Below are 19,153 nucleotides of genomic sequence, written 5' to 3'. Positions count from 1 at the left end.
ATTCTAATCATAAAATGCATGCCTTACAGCATTTTACCACCTGCACCAGTAATTTTGTTACTTATGCTATCCATCAAAAGATCTATGTAGGGGTGTACGAAACCCCGCTTACCTGGCTCCGCTGGGCTCCGCAGGTGGGGGGAGGCGCTCCGTACCTCCCCTCGGAATCCTGCCCAGCTGGCTCCACTCCGCAGCCAAGTCACGGAGCCACCAGCCGGCTCTGGCCGCCCGCAGCCGGACATCTGGCCGCTGGGCAGCCCTGCAGGGATGCAAATGGCGGCTGTCGTAGCTGCCGCCATTTGCATCCCTGTATTGAGCCATGATAGGCTACGTAAATATTTATGTAGCCTATCACGGCAGGGGGAAAACCCCAGCGTACGCAAATGGCGGTAGCTGCCGCCATTTGCTTACACTGGGTTTTTTTTCCCCTTGCCGTGATAGGCTACATAAGTATTTACGTAGCCTATCAGGGCAAGGGGGAAAAAAACCCAGCATACACAAATGGCGGTAGCTGCCGCCATTTGCGTATGCTGGGGTTCCCCCCCCCCCACGCCGTGATAGGCTACATAAATACTTACGTAGATGATCACGGCCTCCATAGGGACGCAAATAGCGTCCTTGCATTAGCCGTGATATGTAAGTATTTGCGTAGCCTATCACGGCTGAAGAGGAAGAAGCGAATGGCGGCCACAGGATGGCCGCCATTCGCACAGCAGCGCGGACGGGAGCAGGTAAGTGCTCCATTTTGTGCGCCTTTCGTGGGGGGGCGGGGACTTCATTCCGCGATGGTTTTCGGGGGGGCAAAATGCACTGGCATTTAGTCTCACCAAGATCCGTCGCGGAATTCTCTGACATCCCTAGATCTATGTGGGCAAAACCATTAGACCCCTAAAAAGATTGGATAGGGGAACATCTATCCAATAGTTGAAAATATACACCTTGCAACAGACTTCAAATTTTGGAAACTGGAGAAGCCTAACACCATGGAAGATAGGAACCTGCTGAGAAAATAAATGGAATGGATTTTAAGATTAAACACCCTATCTCCATGGAGATTAAATGGAGAACTGGAACGTTTACCACTTCTGTAACCTCTGTGCAGTTTTTAGACACTCCCTTCAGTTTCTTGCACAGTCATACCCAGATATGAGAGGCCTTGAGCCAATTTTTTCACCTGAGGAACACCTGCAAGAGTCTTTTAGAAAAAAAACCTCTCTAAAAACACTTCCCTAGCCAGAATATAAATTACAGCCTTCTGTAAACTCTTTCCAAGTTGGCAGTGACTTACAGCCACAGGTATTTTGTTATAATGATTTCTGCATGTGGTTTCATAAGTAAGCATGTATGCACAGGCCTATTTGCACTTTGTAGTGATTTATATGTTTTTAATACTAAACTGCATGCACAGGCTTAGTTGTAAAATGCGGTGATATATATTTTATTAGGCAAATTTTATTATTATGTTGTTGTTGTTGTTGTTACGGCCCCCCGAAGAAGGCCTTATAATAAAAAAGAGGCTGAAACATCTTGGGCTTTTCGCTAATAAAATCATTTCAGCATCCTGAGATGCTTCTCTCTTCGGGGGGCTATCACGAAATGACATTTTGGCCATGTTCATGTCATGATAACCCGTGATGGGTTAATAAGCTACGGACAGTAGCTTATTTTTTAAATCGTCCATGATCCCCCACCACACAAACAAGTAAATAAACAAGCTATTGTGAGTAGCTTCTTAAGCTACCGCATGTAATTTGACTCACCCCCAGCCCCCTGTCCTGCTGCAGTCCTCCCTCCCAAGCAGTGGCATTGTTTCAGCTTTAAAGCACTGGAAATTTGCAGTTGGGAAGCACCTGATCCTACATCAAAACCCCACACAACTACTCGCCAAGGAGTGAAAATCCCAAGTGCACCAGGGGGGGAGGCTATAAAACCTTGGAGTTTGCAGGATCAGGACAAAATGTCACACACAACCTCTCCTAATCAGGAGGCACCAGATCCAATAACAAAACCCTGCACAATTACCCCAGAAGGTTGAAAGTGCCCCAAAAGAGGGGGTGGCAATAAAACCTTGGAGGTTTGCAGGATCAGGACAACACTTCATACACCACCTCCCCCAGTCGGGAGGCATCAAAATCCTGCGTGACGACTCTCAAAGTAGCAAAAACACACTAGCAGCCTCCCTTGACGAGAATCCCAGCCTTCCCAGATTGTGTGATCCCGCTATAGCAAAGCTACACAATCACAGGACTTCCTGATTGCAGCTGTGCAAATGTGCATTTGTGCATTTCTGTAAAAAGAAAAGATGAAGTACTAAGGGAAAGATCCTTGTTTGCAACTCTGAAAATCTGCAAATTTGAAAATGCACAAAAGTGCAAAGGATTTTTATTTTATTTTTTAAGCAGAACAGAGACAACTGTGGAATAGGGGGAAATGGGGCAATAGGGGAAAAGCACCCATTGACAACAACTCAGCAGCCTGTTTTAACCTTCCACAATATCCCAGTGGGAGGGGAGAGATGTGGAGTGAAGTACAGAGGCTTAATTCAGCGCTTCCAGCATCACCCCGACAAGGGGGTGGTGAGACTAAAGCACTGGAACTTTGCAGGATCCAGACCAAATTTCATACACAGCCTCCCCGAGTTGGGAGGCACCCAATGCACCATCACAATCCTGCACAATTACCCCAGAGGAGTGAAAAATCCTGGGTGCACCAAAAAGGGTGTGGCACAGATAAACCCTTGGGGGTTTGCAGGATTGGGAGGACACTCTCAATTGCACATTTCCCCCATAGCCATTGCTGGCATGGCGGCCTTTATTGCCATCAAAATTGATGACAATAAAGTGGAGTTGCGCATTTCAGGCCCCGACATTCCTGATAGTGTTAAAATGCTATAGCAAAATTGCGCAACCCCCCCCCCATTGCTGGCAGAGTCACTTCTGTTCGCTAGAGCACTTTAGTACTAAGACAAAATTGCACAAAATCACAATTGCACATTCCCCCCACCTGCCCATAGCCATTTTGCTTCTTCATGGAAAAGCGACCAGAGAAGGAAAAAGTGGGTGGGAGCTATAACTCCCTGACAATTTTCTGGAATGGGGCAAAATTGCACAGGTGAGGTGCCCTCATGGGGAGAATTCAGATGCTGTAGTGGATAATTATGCAATTTTGCTTCTTCACGGAAAAGCGAGAAGTTCTTTCGCTATTTCCCCCTATTTCCCAAGTTGTGCAGTCTCACAGTAGCCATCAGGGAAGCCTGTCATTGTGTAACTTTTCTGTAGCAAGGTAGCACGATAGCAATAGCATGAGATTGTCATTGTACTCGGGGAAAGCTGTCATTTTGTAACTGTAGCACAGTATCAGGGAAGGCTGTGCTTGTTTGGCTGTGGTTGTCTGTGGGCTGTTTGTCGGGTCTTGGAAAAAGGGCTCTGCAGGCTAGACAAAGCAGCAGCAGCAGTTTTGGCTGCTCTTGGCAGCCAACTCTGTAGGCCACCGAAATAAACCACGGTGAGTTCCACACAACACGATAACCCATGGTGGGTTAAATAACCCTTACTGCAGACCACAGGTTATCAGGGTGGCTTATTTCAGCTTATTTCAGTAAGTGTCTTTTGCACATCCCTAAAAAATCCACAGTGGCTTATTTAGCTGAAATAAGCCATTGTGGATTTTTTAGGGATGTGCAAAAGTCACTTACCTTTTCGAAGGGGTGATTTACAGTGGGGGGGAGGTGCTCCGCACCTCCCCCTGAAATCCTAACCCGGCCGGCTCCGCTCTGCTGCAACTCTGCAGAGCCGCCGGCTGAGAGCATTTGCAGGTGTGCGGAGCCTGCAGACACAAATGGCGGCGGCTACGGCGGCCGCCATTTGCGTTTCTGTTTTTTTGCTGTGATAGGCTACGTAAATATTTACATAGCCTATCGTGGCAAAAAAACAGGGGCGCAAATGGCGGCGACTACGGCGGCCGCCACTTGCAGTCCCTTTTTTTGCCGTGATAGGCTACGTAAGTATTTACGTAGCCTATCACAGCAAAAATGGGGAAGTGAATGGCGGCCGCAGACGCGACCGCCATTCACAAAGCAGTGCGAACGGCGCCAGGTAAGTGCTCTGTTTCGCGCGCCTTTCGCAGAGTGGTGGGGCGGGGGGGCATTCAGCCGCACTGAGATCCGTGGCGGAATCCCCTGACATCCCTAGGATTTTTAAAAACTCTCAACAGACTACATGATAACCAATGATGGATTAAATGAACTGCTGTGTCTTATTTAACCCATCATGTGTTGTCGTGTTGTTCGAATCCAGTCTTTGTGAATGGCACCTGTTAAAGTAATTATTAGTGCCCGGCAAAAAATTCTCCCACATTATTTTCGACCATTCTTATCCAATTTGATAGAAAAGAAAATGCTTTTGAAAAGCAATTCAAAGGAGAAGTAATTTTGGAGAAATTCTCCTGGGTTGGTTTCAGGGTTCTTGTGAGGCAGCCGAGGAGTGTGCATGAGTATCCTGTCTTTCATTGTACACCCATCTCTGTGCACCTGCATTAGGGACAAGATGTATCCACAATCCGCACTCAGAAATTTAACATTTGGAAAATCATGGAGAAGGTGCTGAACCCTAAAGAATGACAATTAGAGCTGAACCAAAATTTCTCAGAAGACATATTTCTTAGAAAAGTCTTGAGATTTTTCTTTTCTTACTCCCTAGAAATAAAATGCCATTTTGCAGAATTTCCCCAAATGTCTTCCTTGTTTTTTGGTGGGGTCTGCCTCCTTCCCCCAATGCCTCAGAATGATGCTAGGTATGGGGTTTTGTGGACAATGAAAAATGGGGGTCAGGCTGCCAACATAATTGCTATTGTTGCCACTTCTAGTGGCAGTACAACAACAACAAAACTTAGGAAAAAAGAAAGCCATGCTACAACTCTTGCCAGTGTTGAGCCCTACCTGTGAGAAATTGTTGGCGAATTTCTCCTTGTACTGGAGAAATTTGGTGAAATTGCCCCCCCCCCATCTGCCCACAAATCGGGTGGAGAATCTTGAGAGATCATTTGCACACAGCTCTAGTAATTATCACTGTCTGTCTTTTTTGCTTTTCAATTCCTTCTGACCTCTCTGTTTACAATTTCCCCTCTCCAAATATGAGCATAGAAATCTGCCAAAATGAGGTTAACACTTCATGCATCAGCTGTAATGGACAGTGTTCACGAAAGCATAAGCCATAATAAATGTATTAGTCTTTAAGGTACCAAAAGACTCTTTTGTTGCTTTTGCTGCAACAGACTGAAATGACTACCCCTCTAGAAAGCATTAAGAATAACAGCAACAAGTGAATGCAGAAAAATGTTTGTCACTGATTTTGATTGTGTGATTTTTTTTTAAAAGCAGACTGTGCCTAACCCTTAATCCAGTGTTTCTTAGACTTTGAGGGCCAAACTAAATGTTCTTCTAATCACGCATAGTAGAGCTATCCAGGATAGGTTTTTTTTACTTTGGCATAAGTGTGTGTTGCCCCAATTTGGACTGGGACCATAGCAGTCTGGGAGAGGGAGGATAAATCTTCTTCCCCTGCCAGTTTTCATCCTAAAATCCCCCCCCCTCCCGAGTTATTCCGTTTTTTAGAAGCCTGCATTGACTCCAATGGGGACTTTTTCCTTTTTTAACTGCCCCTCCCCTATCGGGGTTGGAATTTCAGGACAAAAATGGGGGGGGTTAAACCCTTCATAGAATCATAGAATAGTAGGGTTGGAAGGGCCCTATAAGACCACTGAGTCCAACCCTCTGCTCAATGCAGGAATCTAAGTCAAAGCATCCCTGACAGACGGCTGTCCAGCTTCATCTTGAGTGCCTCCAGTGTGGGAGAGCCCACTACCTCCCTAGGTAATTGGTTCCATTGTTGTATTGCTCTGATAGACAGGAAGTTTTCCTGATGTTCGGATGGAATCTGGCTTCCTGTAACTTGAGCCCGTTATTCCGTGTCCTGCACTCTGGGATGATCAAGAAGAGATCCTGGCTTTCCTCTCTGTGACAGCCTTTCAGGTACTTGAAGAGCGCTATCGTATTTCCCCTCAGTCTTCTCTTCTCAAGGCTAAACATGCCCAGTTCTTTCAGTCTGTCCTCATAGGGCTTTTTTTCCAGTCCCCTGATCATCTGCATTGACCTCCTCTGAATCTTTTCCAGTTTGTCTGCATCCTTCTTAAAGTGTGGTGCCCAGAACTGGACACAGTACTCAAGATGAGGCCTCACCGGTGCTGAGTAGAGGGGAACTGGTACTTCACAAGATTTGGAAGCTATACTTCTATGCATGCAGCCCAAAATAGCATTTGCCTTTTTTGCAGCCACATCACATGGTTGGCTCATATTCAGCTTGTGATCTACAACAATTCCAAGATCCTTCTTGCCGGTAGTATTGTTTAGCCAAGTATCCCCCATCTTGTAACTGTGCTTTTGGTTTCTTTTTCCTAGGTGCAGAACTTGGCATTTATCCCTATTAAATTTCATTCTGTTGTTTTCTGCCCAGCACTCCAGCCTATCAAGATCACTTTGAATTTTGTTTCTGTCTTCCAGGGTATTAGCTATCCTGCCCAGTTCTGTGTCATCTGCAAATGTGATAAGCATTCCATGCACTTCCTCATCTAAGTCATTAATAAAAATGTTGAAGAGCACTGGGCTCAGGATTTAGCCCTGAGGCACTCCGCATGTTACCTCTCCCCAGTTTGAGAGGATCCCACAGATAAGCACTCATTGAATACGATTCTGTAGCCAACTGTGGATCCACCTAATAGTTGTTTCATCTAGCCCACTTTGAACTAGTTCACTAATCAGGATATGATGGGGCACTTTGTCGAAAGGTTTGCTGAAGTCAAGGTATATTACGTCCACAGCATTCCCACAGTCCACAAGGGAAGTTACTGGATCAAAAAATAAGATCAGATTAGTTTGGCAGGATTTGTTCTTGACAAATCCATGTTGGCTTCAAGTAATCACTGCATTGTTTTCAAGGTGCATACAGATGGATTTCTTTATAATCTGCTCCAGAATTTTCCCAGGGATTGATGTCAGGCTGACTGGTCTGTAGTTCCCAGGATCCTCCTTTTTGCCCTTTTTGAAGACAGGGACAATATTAACCCTTCTCCAGTCATCTGGCACTTCATCCGTCCCCCATGATTTCTCAAAGATAATAGTGGTTCTGACAATTCTTCTGCCAGTTCCTTTATTACTCTAGGATGCAGTTCAATTGGCCCTGGAGAGCTTCATAGTGTGCTGGGAATGCTGGGAGTTGTTGGACTTTTTTCTGTCTAAACATGCTTAAGATTGAACCCTTGTTCTTCAAATGGAAGCTGTCATGTCACAAATAAAAAGGCTTTTAAAATATTGGCTGGTGTGCACCGATGCCCCAAGTGGGACAATGCACCTATTGGCCCCACCCTGGCTATGGCCCTGAGTGCAATCATGGTAACAGATTTGGTGGTTAATGAGCAGGGACCATAAATATTTGTTTGTTTATTTACTTAATCAATATATAGCCCACTCACCATATCCAAAAATACCTTGAAGTAGTTTAGAGTACAAAAACAAGAATCCAAGAAAAACATAGTATGATGTTCCTGCCCCGAGTTATACCTTCTTCAGCTTCCACCTGTTGAAACTGAAAAGCCCCTCAGGACATCTGCCTCCACTTTGGTCAGTTGTCCTCACTGACACACAAAGCTTCCACCCCTCTTGCTCTCTGGGTTAAAGAGACACCCAATATCCCTAATTGGTTCCCTCTACCCAATACAGGAGAAGTAACAAAGAAATAGATTTTCTAATGGTAGTGCAATAAGCCAAAAAAACACATGGGATTTTGTATTAAAAACAAATAAAATTTATTAAACACAAAAAAGTTACATATACTATTAATAAACCTATACTTGGTCCTAACCTACCTACTCTACCGCTTTGAAATCCTGGTTCTAAAACCCCACTAACCAGATGTAGTTTCTTCAATCCCTAAGGCCCTCTCTGCCTAACTGACTGTCAGCTCTCTCCTTTTATAACCTCAGAATCCTCACAAACATTCATGCCCCTCCCACCTTGCACTCACTCTCCCACGATCCTTTAACCCTAACTTACCTGGGTTACACTTAACAATGCAAGCACATGATAGAACCAAAGAGGCACCATCTTAAAGTATTGGCAGCCATCCGAGGCAGCCTCCTACAGTGGAAAGTCCCAGAGGAAGATAGTCCTATCAACCGCCTTGTTGGCACCAACAGTAACGGTCTGTTTCATATCAGGTACAGCCAGACGAGCCCCCCCCCCCTCGAGTAGCCGCCACTCCTGCAGCTGGTTAGAACTAGTTCCAGCTAGATCGCTTCCTGCCCAGCTTGCAAGGACAGGTCAGCCATAGAGACATGTCAACTACGCATGCTTAATGAAGTTCATGAATATTATGTGGCCCACCCCGCATAGCTAATGAGGTCATTATACTGAATGTATATAAGCTATACAAAAACATCTAGGGTGCGGTTCTCCTTTGTGGTGTTAGCCGTGAGAATCCACCCGAACTGCGCTGTTTGTCTCCTACCAAATAAAACTGTGTTGGACTGAATCTCAGAGTTCTGTGTGTCTCTAAGGGGATATTGGCATACCCCTCCTAGAGGGAACGAACTTAAGCATAATTTGTGCAACAAATGGCGATTCCACTGGGACTTTTCCTCTAGTCGACCCCCGTGGCCAAACGACCTCCGACAGCAAGGAATGAAGTGCGCACTAGAAGCCTGAATTAGGATCCGCCATTCCCCTGCTTCTCGGACGTGTGTCGACCGGCGCCAGTGACCCTAGAGGGGAAGTCCCTTTCTGGACACAGAACAAACAGTCCTCCGCTCAGAGGTGACCGTTTGAAGCAGCCGGACGCGCCACCTCAGACGAGGTAAGAGTGTGTTTCTCTTTTGGAATTAACATTGGAACAGAGGCCAGGAGAGCCATGGGTTCTGCCTCTAGCAAATGTTCTGAGGGCACACCTCTGGGATGTATGCTTCAACACTGGAAACAGTTTAAGGGTGATTATGGTGTTAAAATGTCTAGAGAAACTTTGAAGAAATTTTGTAATCGCGAGTGGCCAACGTTTGGCATCGGATGGCCCAAGGGAGGGTCTTATGACCCTTCGCTGGTCTCTTCTGTTTACCAAGTAGTCACCAGAGACGGCCATTTAGACCAACTCCCATATATTGATTCCTGGAAATCCATGATTACAAGGAGACCTTCACCGTCATGGTTATTGAAATGTAAAATGTCTCAGTGTAAAATGATGATTGTCCGCAGAGGTCCCCCGAAGGCTGCAGCTTCGGATGGCCTCTGCCCGCTGTCAGCCCCCGTTATTCCCCCGGCACCCGAGGACCTTTTAGGCCCCCCCTTTATATCCCAGCATCCCACAACCTGTGTCCCAGGAAACTCCGGCTGAGATTCAGGCCAAGAAAAAAATTTGGGAGGATTTTTGGAAAAAGGAACGTGAAGAGAGGGAAGCAGCCACTGCCAAGGCTCGGTTAGAGTCTCTCTGGAGCCACGAATCAGACCCCCCCAAAACGACCCTGAGGCGGTGCCAGAAACATCTCTCCAAGCTCCCTTAAGGGAAGTCCTTGACTCAGAGGGACACACGGCTTATGTGTATGTTCCCTTTACTACCAGTGACCTCTATAATTGGAAACATCAAAATCCTACCTTCTCTGAAGATCCAGGCCGAATGGCTGGGGTCTTCGAGACTATCACTGACACTCACAAGCCTCCTTGGCAAGACATGCAGATTGTCATGCGCACCCTATTGACAGCTGAGGAGCATAGACTAGTAAAAACAAAAGCAAGGGAATGTGTTTTTGAGACAGCTCGAGCACAGGGCAAGGACGAAGATAAGATTAGCGGAGCCAAGGCCATCCCTGACACCAACCCTGGGTGGTCACATGGGACTGATGTGGAGCGCAAGTAGCATGCCAACTATGCTAATCTGCTTGTAAAGGGAATGAGGAAGTGTATTAAAAAGACAGTCAACTTATCCAAACTGTATGAAATAAAACAGATAAAAGAAGAATCCCCAGCGGGATTCTATGAAAGGTTGTGTGAGGTGTGTCAGAAGTATACTGATCTGGATCCTGAGAACCCTGACAATCAACAGGTTCTGGTGTCCCTATTAGTAGGCCAGTCATATGATGACATTAGAAGAACATTGCAAATGGTAGAAGGAGTAATGGGAAAGGGCACTGAAGAGCTTATTGAGATTGCTATGAAAGTCTATGATAGGCAGGAAGAAAAAGAGAAAGTCCAGGGGGCCAGGCTCCTTGCAATGGCCATCCGGGGTGAAGATCCTGGATGCTGAGGAAGGGGCCGTGGGGGACGGGGAGGGTCCTCGTGCAGCAGACCAGGGCGTGGCGAGAGTAATAGAAACACAGGCCGCCGTTTAGACAGGAACCAGTGCGCCTGCTGCAAACAGCACGGCCATTGGAAGAACAAATGTCCCCAGAACCAGGCCAATGGTGCACCCGCTGGTCCTGCACAGACACACACCCCCCGGCTCCCCTGTTCTATGCTGAAAATCACTCGGAATAGGGGCGTCAGGGTGCCGGGTACCCCCTCTTGGCTCAACAATGAGCACACCTGGACCCTGTAGCAAAAACTGAAGTAGGGGGCCAGACCATGCCTGCCTTAATTGGCACTGGGGCCATGCTTAGCCTCGTCCCCTTTGCAAGGGCTCCGGGGGGCTCCGGGGGAAGTGTGCAGTTCCAGGGCGTTGAGGGTCATACGACCCGCCTCGAAAAGACCCGACCCCTCCTCACTAAAACTGGTGACACCCACCTTACTCATCAGTTCGTTTGCAGCCCCGCGTGCCCTGTAGCCCTCCTGGGAAGAGATATCCTGACAAAACTACAGGCCGAGATAAGCTTTTCCAATGGCCAAATAGAAGTTAGAATTCCCAAACAACAGGGGTCCAACTACCAGATGGCCTTGTTGACTTATATGGTCAGGGCTCCTGAGGGGAGTCCTGAGTGGTCACAATTCCTGGGTGTAGACCCCTCCACCTGGGCTGAAAACAGAGGATGGGCCCGGGCAAAGACTGCAGCTCCCATTGTTTTTACTCTAAAGCCTGGCCACGGCCCTGTCAAGGTCTGCCAGTACCCAATGAAACTGGCTACCCGGAAAGGCCTGAAACCCCTCATTGAGAGATTCAAGGCTTGCAGCTGGCTCCGTGAAGGAACTTCCCCGTACAACACCCCCATTTTGGGGGGCCCAAACTGGGGGCCCCAGATTTCAGGCTTGTGCAAGACTTACGCTTTATCAACAAATTAATTATAGCTCCCTATCCTGTCATGCCAACCCCCCCCCCACGATCCTGACCCAGATCCCTCCAAAGAGCACCTGCTTTTCTGTCTTAGACTTGAAGGATGCGTTCTTCTCAATACCCCTCCATGAAACGGCCCAGTCCCTGTTTGCCTTTGAATGGGAAGACCCTGACACCCACCACAAGACCCAGCTAATGTGGACAGTAGTGCCTCAGGGGCTCACATGCGCTCCTGAGATTTTTGGGTCCCAACTGCAAAGAGACCTGGCCATCTGGAAGGAGGGCCTCGAAAAAGACCAGGTCTTACAGTATTGTGATGACCTGTTGATCGCCGCTGAGACCCCGCAAGACTGTGAATGATATACCCACGAATTGCTCAATTTGCTGGCTACCTGCGGATACAAAGTCTCTGGCAAGAAGGCGCAACCCGTAAAAGCTGAAGTCACCTTTTTAGGCTATAAAATCTCAAAGGGCCAGCGTCACCTTGATCATAGCCAAATACAGGCCATTCAAGACTACCCCTCCCCGAGCTGCCTGCGTGAACTTCGGGCGTTCTTGGGCCTCACCGGATTCTGTCGCTTATGGATTGCAGACTATGGTGGCAAGGCTAAGCCACTCTATGAATCCTTGACAAAAGAAGGGGCGCTCAATTGGGCTTGGACCAGGGATATGGAAAAAGCCTTTCAAGAGCTTAAACAGTCCCTAATGTCTCCTCCGGCCTTGATGATCCCAAATCCTGCCAAGGCCTTCCGCTTCTTTGTGCATGAGCGAAGGGGGGTGGTGGCAGGTGTGCTTTGCCAAGAGCATGGGCCCTCCCTTCGCCCAGTAGGATATTATTCAAGGGTGCTGGACCCCGTTGTTCGATCATGGCCCACCTGTTTGCGAGCTGTTGCAGCCTGCGCCCTCCTCGTTCAAGAGGCAGAAAAGCTAACCTTAGGAGGAGACATGGAAGTGGTTGTTCCCCATGGGGTTCCCCAGATATTAGGCTCGGGGGGGGGGGAATACCTCAACCCTGCCCGGCATTCGCGCTATGAGATTGCCCTTCCGCTTGCCCCAAATCTCACCTTCAAAACCTCTACAACTCTGAATCCGGCAGCCCTCGTGCCCCAGCCAGGCCAGGGAGCCACCCACGACTCCCTAGAGGTCCTCAATGAAGAAACCCTGGCTCGACCAGACCTGCGAGACGTTCCCTGGCCCAACCCCAATGAAGAATTCTATGTTGATGGGTCCAGTTTTATGAAAAATGGGCATCAACACACCGGAGCAGCTGTGGTATCCAGCGCAAACCGCTGGCTATATAAACTCCCAGCCCACCTTTCGGCCCAGGCTGCTGAAATGGTCGCAATGACAGAAGCTTTAAAAATGGCCTCCGGTAAGCAGGCGAACATTTACACCGACTCCAAGTATGTATTTACGACAGTGCACGCACACAGCAAGCTATGAAGGGAGTGAGGTTTTATAACCGCCTCTGGACACAAGGTGGCCCACGGACATCTGGTCACAGCCCTCCTTGAAGCCCTGATGCTGCCCAAGGAACTAGCAGTTGTGCATGTATATGCACATGCATGGGCCGAGGATCCCGCTCAAAAGCGGGGGAATCGCCAGGCTGACATCGCAGCCAAAGAAGCCGCCAAGGATGGGATGACCTGGATATGCCTGGCCAAGCCCGCACCAGTAACAAAGCCACTGAGGAGGAAGAGACACAGGCCAAGATCTGTGGAGGTCAAAAGGGGCCAGACGGGTGGTGGGTCCTGCCCCATGGAATCGTGTACACCCCTTTAGTAATTTTAAGGCAGATCCTGGAAGACCTGCACAATACCCAGGGCCATATGGGAGCTGGACCCATGGTAGATTTAGCTAGACGCACCATCCTAGGGCCCGCCATGCACACGGAGGCACAGAGAATAGTCACACACTGCCCTGTTTGCCTAAAAACGCACAGCAAAGGGAAACAGCCTCCCGCCCTGATGGGAGGTAGACCGTGGGCTCACTATCCATTCCAAAGGCTTCAAGTTGACTTTGCTGAGATGCCCCCATGTAAAGGTTTTAAGTATATGCTTGTGTTTGTTGATCAGCTCACTGGATGGGTTGAATGTTTCCCAACCCATACCTGCCAATCCCAAGCTGTGGCTAGGGCCCTACTCAATGAAATAATACCTTGGTTTTCCCTCCGTGAGTCCATTGAATCTGATATGGGGAGCCACTTTGTCTCCCAAGTTACTCAGAGAACCGCATGGGCTCTGGGGATCCAGTGGCACCTTCACACGCCCTGGCAGCCCCAAAGCTCTGGCCAAGTAAAACGAATGAATTGGACCCTAAAGGAAACTTTAGTTGAGATCTGTGCTGAAACTCACCTCAAATGGGTTGAGGCCCTCCCCCTTGCCTCAACTAAAATCTGGAAAACACCCTGCAAAGGGATTAAGTTGTCCCCTTTCGAGCTCATGTTTGGGCGGCCACCCCGGGTTCTGCCCCCTGGACAACGCGAGGGAGCCACTTGGGAGAGGGAAAGCAAATGTTGTGGGACCATGTTACTGGTTTGCAGTCTGTTTTGTTTCAGTTACACCGCCATGCCGCGGAGTTCCAGTCTTTGCCGCTTGACCAGACCGTCCACCCTGTCTGCTCCAGAGACCAAGTCCTGGTCAAAAAGTGGAAAAAGGAGCCCCTGACTGCCAGGTGGGACGGACCCTATACTGTGGCCCTGACTAGCCACACAGCAGTAAAACTTTTGGGGTGGGATAGGTGGACTCATCATACTAGTAGGGATGTCAGAGAATTTCGCCACGAATCTCGGGGAGGCCGAATGCCAGCGCATTCGGCCCCCTGAAATTGGTGGCGAAACGGTCTGCCCCCCCCCCCCGGGACGGGACTTACCTTGGGCGAATCCTCCTGGTGGCGGTTCAACGGCGGTTTGGAGGCGGCAGTCGGTCTTCCGAACAGCTGCCGCCGCCGCCATTTCCAGTAAAAAAACAAACAAACCCCCAAAAACGTGATAGGCTACGTAAAGATTTATGTAGTCTATCATGGCTAGATTTTTAAAAAACACTGTGATAGGCTACGTAAATGTTTACGTAGCCTATCACGGCTGAGTAAAAAAAAATAAACTGCGCATACGCAAATGGCGGCACCCATGGGCACCGCCATTTGCGTTCCTTATTTTGGCACGTCTAGTCTACGTAAACATTTACGTAGACTACAGCAAAAATAAGGGGAACGCAAATAGCGTAGACGCTACGCTATTTGCGTTCCCCTTATTTTCGCCGTAGTCTACGTAAATGTTTACGTAGACTAGACGTGCCAAAATAAGGAACGCAAATGGCGGTGCCCATGGCCGCCGCCATTTGCAGCCCGGTCGGCCAGGATTCGGGGGTGGAGGGACGGAGCGCCTCCCCCCCGGCCAGAACTTTGGGGGGGAGGGACGGAGCACCTCCCCCCCACTGCGACTCTAATTTCGTTCAAGGTAAGTGACTTTCGTACATCCCTACATACTAGGATAAAAAAAGTATCCAGACCAGACCTCTGCATCCTGTCCCCAAGGAGACCCGGGGTCCACAAGCAACAACCCCCTGACCTCCCTGACCCTGGACGCTCGAGGAGGCACAGGGCAAGATTTAGAGATGGTGTGGGACTATGAGGCTCTTGAGGGCCTGAAGGGACTTTTTTGCCGAAAATGAAGTGGCTGTGGGTCCTAGCACTACTTTCCAATGGAGTGGTGGGAGCGGGGCAATCTTGTTGTCAAGGAAGTGGCCAAACAGTTTTCAGAACCTCTTTAGGGGCAGAATATTATAAATCCATGAAGTCCATCACTTGCCTAGGAAAAAGGGTTTTTGAGGTACAACTGATTAAACCTTACACTTACTACCCTGGCAGCCAGAAAAGCCAGTTACCATTAGGGACCAAGGTCTGCCTCACCAAGGGAGGACAGTGGGGATTAGATCAGTGGAGCCCGCCGCGGGTCCATAAAACCATCAAGCAAGTCATATAACAGGCCAGATTAATTACAAAAGCCCCTCCTAAGCCACCCTTAGTGCAAATCCCAGAAATAAAAGACTGCCCCTGGAGAGCCCGGTTAGGGATCCCAATGACAAAAGAAACTGATAATGTATGGCTAGAGTGGATAAAATACACAGCCAAGTCCTTAAACAAATCCGATTGTTTTGTATGCGTGGCCGGAAGATCTGTTGCCAAGTTATTACCTTTTCCCTTAGGATGGGACCAGCCTTCCCTCCTTACTTGCACGATCCATCGGTTTCAACATCCCGATGCATGGGCGACGAGAGTTGCCAAGACCTCAATAAACTCTACCCCCCCCTCAAAATAGAAGGTCGCATCCTGCCCCCTGTCTCTTCCATGGAGGAATGGAACCACACCGGATGCATCTACCGGTCCCTAGAGCAAGCTAGTACCCTCTGGGCAATCTCTCAACCTGCCTCAACACCACAACATTCCATAATAACTCTCTGCCCATTCCCCGAGCCGACCTCTGGTGGTATTGCGGAGGCCTGGAGCTCTTTGAAACCATTCCCTCAAATTGGTCTGGGACCTGTGGGCTGGTTCAGCTTGCGGTCCCCTTTTCCATTGCTTTCCACCCACCCCAGCAGCCTGCCCGTTCCCGCCGAAGGCGAAGTGCAACCCCTTTTGACAATCGAATATATATAGATTCCATAGGAGTGCCAAGAGGAGTCCCTGATGAGTTTGAAGGGCGAAATCAGATACCGCGGGATTCGAATCTACTCTGTTTTGGTGGACAACCATTAACAAAAATGTAGATTGGATTAATTACATCTATTATAATCCTCAAAGGTTTATAAACTATACCCGAGATGCTATAAAGGGATTGGCCGAACAATTAGATGCCACTAACCAAATGGTCTGGGAAAATCAGCGTGTTCTTGACATGATGTTAGCAGAAAAAGGAGTATGTGTTATGTTAGGCGGGAGATGCTGCACCTTCATCCCCAATAACACTGCCCCTGATGGCACGGTAACAAAGGCATTGCAAGGCCTCACCACCCTATCTGAAGAACTAGCCGAGAATTCAGGAGTTAACAACCCCTTAACCGTCTGGCTGGAAAAATGGTTCGGTAAATGGAAACATTTGACAGCCTCTATCCTTATCGTGCTTGTAGTGGTAGTCGGAGTTTTGGTACTGTTTGGCTGTTGCATCATCCCGTGTGCTAGGGGTCTGTCCCAAAGATTAATTGAAGCTGCCTTGCCAAAAAAAATGCTTTTGCTTTATGACAAAGTCGAGATGGCTGACTAACGTGTTTAATGCTCGATGAAAGGCTTTTAAGGGGGGATTGATAGAACCAAAGAGGCACCATCTTAAAAGTATTGGCAGCCATCCGAGGCAGCCTCCTACAGTGGAAAGTCCCAGAGGAAGATAGTCCTATCAACTGCCTTGTTGGCACCAACAGTAACGGTCTGTTTCATATCAGGTACAGCCAGAGGAGCCCTCCCCCCCTCGAGTAGCCGCCACTCCTGCAGCTGGTTAGAACCAGTTCCAGCTAGATCGCTTTCTGCCCAGCTTGCAAGGACAGGTCAGCCGTAGAGACATGTCAACTACGCATGCTTAATGAAGTTCATGAATATTATGTGGCCCACCCCACATAGCTAATGAGGTCATTATACTGAATGTATATAAGCTGTACAAAAACATCTAGGGTGCGGTTCTCCTTTGTGGCGTTAGCTGCGAGAATCCACCCAAACAGCGCTGTTTGTCTCCTACCAAATAAAACTGCGTTGGACTGAATCTCAGAGTTCTGTGTGTCTCTAAGGGGATATTGGCATACCCCTCCTAGAGGGAACGAAGTTAAGCATAATTTGTGCAACACATATACATTAATAGAACAAGCATTTGTTACACATAGCATCATAACAAGATCTGCAAATCCTCAGCCATTAAAAACTTAACCTCAGCATTCAACCATTCAGAAAACTGAGCAGCACAATCCATGACTGAATCAGGAAAGGCCTGAGTGAAGAGAGATGTTTTTAACAAACACCTAAAAGACCACCTAGATACCAGGTAGGAGGGCATGCCAGCGGGTGTAGGCCACTATGGTGAAGGCCCATTTCCGGGTCGCCACCAGAGGACAATCTGTAGGTCACAGTATGGCCAACAAGACCTCCAGTGATTGCAGCCATCACATGGGTCTATAGTGAAGGCAACCTCCCAGGTAGCCTGGTCCAAAGTTGTTCAAGGCTTTATATGCAGTGGTACCACCAGTGTCAGAACATGGGACACACGCCCGGGTCCCTGCGGTCCAGAAGGGGCCCCAAACAACCCCCTGAAGGCAGCCATGGCTGTGTGGTGGTGGCAAAGGCTCCTCCTCCTCCTTGCTCGCTGCTGGCAAAAGGAAGCACCACAGCAGCCACCTGGGCAAGGCTGCAGGCCCGTGGCGCACCTTTTTAGAGCAACCTTTCTTTTTCTTTCTTAATTCTTGACTAGCAGCAGTCTGAATCAATCAGGAGCTACCTTTGGGGAGTCATGGCCAATGAAGGCACAGGAACAATATAAAGACTGCCCCTTTGCTGCTCCTGTGCCCTCATGGGCCATCCCCACCCCACCCACAAAGCCAGGGTCTGGTTGGTTCAGATAGGTGCTACTCAAAAGTTAAGCGGGGCAAAGGTCAATGAAAATGGGGCTTTGGCCTCACCCAGTTGACTGCTGCGAAAAATTCCCTTCTGACAGCACCAGGTGAGGAGGTGAGGAGGAGGACTTTTTTCTGCCTAAACATGTATAGGATTGTGCCCTAAGTATTCAGAATTTTGAATAATCAACAAGGCCCACACCAGCTTGCCAGCTAGAGTTGAGAATGTCTACACATGCAAATTGTTGTGAGCCGAGGGAAGGGGCTGCCCTTCTGGCTACTGTTTTCACACAGGCTCATCCCTTTCGAAGGAGACAACCTGGGACCTGCTGGCTACTTCCCAAAACAAACCTCTAAAGGAGCTGGGGAATTTGGGAGACTTGCCCACCAGTAAAAAAACTAACAGATTCTTCTCACCCTCCTCATTCTCCACTTTCGAATGGTATTTCAAGTGAAGCAGTTCAGAAAGAGAAGTCAGATGGACTAAGGTGCTCACTCCCTCATGAACTCGTGGAATGTTATATAGATGGGTGCTTTCCAATGATGAGTGCTTTCTAATCATTTAATTTAAAAAGCCAAACTAGTAATGATTTTAAAAACATCTTGTATTCAAGAAAATATCATGTATATCTAACAAATGCTCATATGATGCAGTAATATTGAAAACATGGTATTCAGCTAATCAGTTGCAACTAAGTGCTGAGTTAACATTTTTAGACAGACTGGTCCAAAGGTGAACTGATAATGTTCAGATCCCCAGTCCGGTTAACGCATTCATTTTTACTTACTTTTTACGTGCAACATTCAGGTGTTTTGGATAAAGTGGGTTGCACCGGTGTACAGTCCTTTGAACCACAAAAGTCAGGCGTCAAGAAACAGACAACTCTTTTCAATCAGCCGGAAGACCATTCGATTTTACTATCTCTAACCTACACTAAACATAAGAAATCATTAACCTCCTGTAGCATGCAGAAACTCCTCCCCTTCCACACGTCCAGCTCAGATTCACCGGAATTTATCCCAGCAACACAAAAACAAAATTCCATTTACCATTTGGGTGGCCACTTATGCCCCCCGAAAGAAAGAGGGCAAAACAGGATGCAGATTTGCATAACACTTGCATATGCTGATTTATATGTATAATATACCCATTGGTGTATTGTTCTTTAAGAATTTTGAGTGGGGATATTCCTGCACATGCTCAGTAAAAGAGTGAGGTAAGAGTGGCCACTATTTTAGGCAGTTACCAAAATGCAGTGTGGA

The 19,153-nt window shown here is 48.1% G+C and overlaps 1 protein-coding gene and 1 pseudogene across 1 annotated transcript in view; one reads left to right on the top strand and one right to left on the bottom strand.

The window, feature by feature from the left end:
• DDC (dopa decarboxylase) overlaps positions 1 to 18,880 on the bottom strand; it is a 129,204-nt gene extending 110,324 nt beyond the window's left edge. Inside the window, exon 1 of the mRNA XM_084857686.1 lies at positions 18,679 to 18,880. The gene's annotated coding sequence lies outside the window, so the exon portion shown is untranslated. The remainder of the gene's footprint in view (positions 1 to 18,678) is intronic.
• On the top strand, positions 15,379 to 16,560 carry LOC146344587 (syncytin-2-like; annotated as a pseudogene).
• Positions 18,881 to 19,153: the final 273 nt, after the last annotated feature.

The sequence above is a fragment of the Heloderma suspectum genome, chromosome 5, assembly GCF_057233095.1.
Source record: "Heloderma suspectum isolate Gila_16-S chromosome 5, 16-S_ref, whole genome shotgun sequence".
Lineage (NCBI taxonomy): Eukaryota > Metazoa > Chordata > Lepidosauria > Squamata > Helodermatidae > Heloderma > Heloderma suspectum.
This window is presented reverse-complemented; position numbering and strand designations above follow the sequence as displayed.